Source organism: Sminthopsis crassicaudata, chromosome 2 (assembly GCF_048593235.1).
Source record: "Sminthopsis crassicaudata isolate SCR6 chromosome 2, ASM4859323v1, whole genome shotgun sequence".
NCBI lineage: Eukaryota > Metazoa > Chordata > Mammalia > Dasyuromorphia > Dasyuridae > Sminthopsis > Sminthopsis crassicaudata.
In genome coordinates this window covers 536,206,445-536,211,848 of record NC_133618.1, presented here as the reverse complement: position 1 = coordinate 536,211,848, position 5,404 = coordinate 536,206,445, and the positions used below count along the sequence as shown (strand labels likewise).

Here is a 5,404-nt window from a genome sequence, read left to right as displayed (position 1 = left end):
TAAAGACCAAAAAGTTTGAGAAGTTCTATTTTATTAAAGAAGTTAGCACCTTCCTGAAATTTATAATCTTTGAGAGCTTCCTGAAACAATGAGAGATTGAGTGACTGGTTCCAGGTCCCATAGCCAGGAAGTGTGAGAGGCAGGAATTAAAGGATGGTCTTCCTGGCTCCAGAGGCTAACTCCCTATCCACTAAAATATGTTGCCTTTTACATTATGAATGTAATAAAATACTACTGTGCCGTGAGAAATGATCACAGGTTCTTAGATTAAGAGCTAGAAAGGAAATTGAAGGTCACTGGATTCAATCCTTCCACTTTATAGTTGAAGAAACTGCAGCTCAGAGAAAGGTGTCATTCAGATGGCATAAGGGCAAGGGAAGACCTATATATACTGATACAGAACAAAGAACGCAGTGGCAGAACAATATTCCCAATGACTATGATACTGCAGATTAATGAAAACAACAATGAAAGATACCAGAATTTAGGTTACAGGCAATGTTTGATATTGATTCCAGAGAACCAGGGATGAAATATATTTTCCTCCTTTTGGAAGAAAAGTGCAAAATTATGATTGTAGAGTCTTACATAGGCAGTCAGTTAGAGTCATTTAGTTTGCTCTGTGTAATTATTTTTCATTGATTAATAGATAACTTTTATTATGGGAGAAGAAGCTTATTGGGAAATAGTGTAAAAATATTTTAAAACAATAAAACATGAAAACAAAAAGAAAAAAAGTCAAACTATTCTTTATTTAATTCTAACCACAAATATGTCCAAGTGTTGTTTTCATAGTAAATGGCCAATGGGAAGAAAAATGGATTGGTAGTTTTTAAAGGTGTTAAAAACATTTTAAAGGTTTAAAACTTTTAAAAGGTGTTATTAGACAATGTTCTGATTGTTATCTAAGTTTGAGAGGACAGATAACTTGGGAGTTGAGATTCGGAGACCAAGGGGAAGAAAAAATGGCTCTATCAGAAGGATGATTTGAAATGTTCCAAGAGAATTATATGAACAATTCTGTAGGTACAGGGAGGGCAAGGAAAGTGAGTGGGGAAGTTTCTGGAAATGAATAACGGGAGCTAATTGGACAAGACAGGCTAGAACTTAGAATTAGGAAGACCTAGATTTGACTCCCACCTTAGTCATTTATTAGCTGTATGAACCTGAAAAAAAATCACTTGGGGCCCCAGTTTCTTCATTCATAAAATGAGGAGGTTGGACTTGGTTACCTGTAGATCCCTTCCAAATTTCAATTTATGTTTTTATGATATTCTGAGTATAAAAGGGGGAGGAATGAAACTTTGCCTCAAAATTTATCTCAGCTAGTTTTAGGGACCTGCTAGCTTTTTCTTGGCTTCGAGGGAGGGGGGGGAAGGGACGGAGGGGTTGACTGATTCCTTTAACTTATTATCAATTGCTTTGATCCAATGATCCATTCTCTTCATTTAATGGAAGAAGTTGGATAGTGCAGAGGTTAGAATGCAGGAATCTTGAAGGCCTGAATTCAAATCCTGTCTCAGATATTAAGTGGTTGTGTAGACAAGTCACTTAAACTGTCTGCCTCAGTTTCCTCATCTATAAAATGAAGATAACAATACCCCATATGTTACAGGTTTTTGTGAAGACCAAATGAGATAAGTCAAGTGCTTTTGCAAACCTTAAAGTGCTATATAAGTGCTAGTTATTATTATTATTATTAATTATTCAATGGTCAGTGCTTTAATTCAGTGTGCAAATGAGTCATTCAAAAGAAGGAAAAGGATACATACCCTTAGAGCAAATGGTCTCTATTTTATCTTATCAAGGAAGAGGAGATAGAAGCTTAGGAATGGAGCAGAGCTCAACCAATCAACCTCTCCCACAAATGTGCATCAAGCACTTTTAAAACTTGAAAGCACTCTGAAAATGAACTATTGTTCCTATGGTGGTTGGGGAGGGGGAAACAGAAGGAAATAAGCATTTATATAGTGTCTGCTATGGGCCAAGCAGAGTAGAATTGGAGGGGAATTTTGAGATCCTCCTCCCCACCTTCAATTAGACAAGATGAGGAAACTGTATAGAGAGAATGTGACTTGTCCAAAGTCACTCAAGCAATAAGGAGCAGAGCTGGGATTCATATCTAGGATTTCCGATTATCTTTAGTGTTGTTTCTACCACACAATGAGAGGATTATTATGGGGAAGAAGGATAAGATATATTTTCTTATCCTCAGACAGTAATGGAAGCACAAATGGGTGGATATGACAAGGAGGAGGAGGATTTTGTCTCAAAAGAAGGAAAAGCTTCTAACAATGAAAACTGTCTACATATGGAATCCGTGGCCACAGGATCTGGTGTGTTACCTTTCTTTGGAGATGTTTAAGGGAGGGCTGGATAACCACTTCTCATAAAGCTAGAGAGGCTATTCATGTTTCTTGATTGTCTTGGACCCCTGAGGTGTTAAATATTTACATGAGGATAAATATTTATGCAATGTATAGGCATATATACATGTTATGTATGTATTGAATATATTCTATATATGTGTATGTATGCAATATATACAAAAATACATTAATATGTAATATAAATATATCAACAAAACATAGATGTATATAAAATATTTAAATAAAATAGACAAATGAAATATTTATAGGAGCTATAAATATATACAATATAAAAATAGAATAAATCTATAAAATATATAAATACCTGAATATTTTATACATATAAATATGTAAATAATGAATATAACTTAATAAAATATCTATTGAAAATACAATATAAATATATAATATATAAACATCAAAGATATATAATATATGTAAAATACAAAATAGAAATATATAAATATATAAACAAAAATACTGAATATTTCATGAATCTGCATATCATCCTTGTACAGAAGCAATACTTATTTTCTCTTAGTGTATGTGCTATCAAAACATATTGCAAATTTATTTAATTGCATATTTGTGATTATACCTTGTGAAGTAAATATTTCCATGTAAAGGCTTTTTTTTAAATCATATTGTATCTTCTTTGCCTTTATCACTTTCAGTTCCATATTCCTTTCCCATTCAAGTCATCCTTTGATGTTAATGATAATGATAGAAGTTTATACAGTACTTTGAGATTTGCCTAGTGTTTTGCATATGTTAATTTTTTGTATCCTCACAACAACCCTGAGAGGTAGAGACTATTATTATTTTCATAATAAGAAAACTAAGGTATAAAGCATTGACTTATGGTGGGGGGAGGGGAGGTTACCCTGTTAAGGAGAGTTTGAGGAAGTTTTGATAATTTTGAATTTGAGTTTTATTTTAACTCAGATCTTCTTAACTCCAAGTCCAACACTCTATTCACTGTCCCACATAGCTGTCCTTTATAACAAAGAATAAAAAAGAAGTTCAGCAAAGTATATATTTGTACAGGATAAACTGAGAGAAGACCTCTCATGGGAAAATGGTTTTGAGACTTTGCAATAATAAATTGAGCTATAGCTAAAAAGTTTCAGGTGTTCAATTGACTTGGATGAACATTCCCCCTCCTGTTTTTCATCACCTTGTAATTAACTTTAAGTACTTCTTTTAAAGGTGATGATGGCTTTGGGAATTCAAGTAACAGAATTCTGTCATCCAACATTATCTGTTTATATAGCAGTCGTCTAGGGAAAATTTAAGAGTTTTTATTTACTAATATCCTTTTGTTTCTGTGATGTTTAGAATGTAAGCCCAGATTCCCCCAGACAATGGAAGAAAAGGTGGGGGAAAGGGGAGAGAGGAAGAAGGTGTCAGTGCAGGGTGGAAAGGAAGAGAAGTAGGCTTCTGCATTCAGGGTCTATTTAATCTTGTGTTTTGCAGTTTGTGCTTTGCACTTCTCTAGTGACACCTTGTCTGTTGAGAGTTGCCTTTTCTCATGAGATCGTAATAAACTCTTCTTGCTTTTTTTTTTTTTTTTAACCTAGAGAGTTTCTGATTTTAATTTGGATAAGGATCACTGTCCCATACATGTTTGTTTTCGTTTTAGTTTTTTGAAAGAACAATGTTTAAATATAAAGGGATTAATTTCTAACATTGAGCAACCCTTAAAGTTGTATTTCCATGTAGGGACAATGACTTAGAAAAAGATCACATCAGCTGACCAAATTAGTTGTAGAAAAACAAGCACTGAACTGATAAAATCAATAACTGAAAAAAAACTGATATAAATCACCCCAAAACAAGAAGTGGGTTGAATGTAACTGCAAGCACTGAGTTTTCTTCCATTTTTTAACACTGTTTGTATGATAAGGGAGGGCAAATATGTTAAAGAGGAAAATGCAATGGGAAGGACCAAGAAATCTGTTAATTTAGTCATCCTTAAACAAGTGGGGAGACTAGGGAGAGACTTTGCTGTAGGATAGGAAATAAAAAGCTTATTTCTGCATCTAAAAGCACAGATCCACTCAAGGACTGCCCATGGATTGATTATAGAAGTAAACTAATTTACTTTGTATACTCCCGAGTCCTTTGTATCTTTATATCTTTACAGTTACAATTGAAATTTCAGGTACCATAACATGGGGATGGGGTGTGTGAGGAAGAGTAAATATTGTGGGCTTAAAGAGCCTGTTCACTGGACTAGTGGTTGAGACCTGAGTCTCCCCAATTAATTAGCTGTGTGTTTCTGGGCAAGTCACTAAACTCTTTGAGATTCAGATTCCTCATTTGTAAAATAAGGATAATATTTACATTGCCTACATCTTATGGATGTTGTATGGACCAAAGAGGCAATGGGTATAAGGTCTTCTGTGACCATAAAGTGCTAGATAAGTGTGGTTATCATTGCTAGTAATTATAATAATCATGCCAACTAGATATGGATGAAAGAAGCTCCCTTAGTTGATTGAAGTTAAGCTGGAATCCAAATCTAGAATAGAACTTCAAATCCCTAAACTATCCAGGCCATGGTTTCCATAAGTGTAAGATGAGGAATCTGTAAATCTATGATCCAATAATAATGCATAAAGCATTGCAATAATTTCCCTCATTTTATACATTATTTCTATTATGTGACATAGGTTACTATGAAATTATAAAAATAATGATAAATTCCCAATTTTGCTTGTATAAAATATTTATTTTTGTTCAATTGTTTTCGTCGTGTCTGACTCTTTGAGATCCTATTTGATTTGTCTTAATTCAAATTAAGACAACTCTGAGATATCACTACACACCTGTCAGATTGGCTAAGATGACAGGAACAAATAATGATGAATGTTGGAGGGGCTGTGGGAAAACTGGGACACTGATACATTGTTGTTGGAGTTGTGAAAGAATCCAACCATTCTGGAGAGCAATTTGGAATTATGCCCAAAAAGTTATCAAACTGTGCATACCCTTTGATCCAGCAGTGTTACTACTGGGCTTATATAAAAAGG

At 34.0% G+C, this 5,404-nt stretch overlaps 1 non-coding gene across 1 annotated transcript; it reads right to left on the bottom strand.

Moving 5' to 3' along the window:
• Positions 1-2,842: 2,842 nt before the first annotated feature.
• Positions 2,843-2,952, bottom strand: LOC141559213 (U6 spliceosomal RNA). Its single transcript, XR_012487283.1, has one exon. It is a non-coding gene; the product is annotated as a U6 spliceosomal RNA (small nuclear RNA).
• Positions 2,953-5,404: the final 2,452 nt, after the last annotated feature.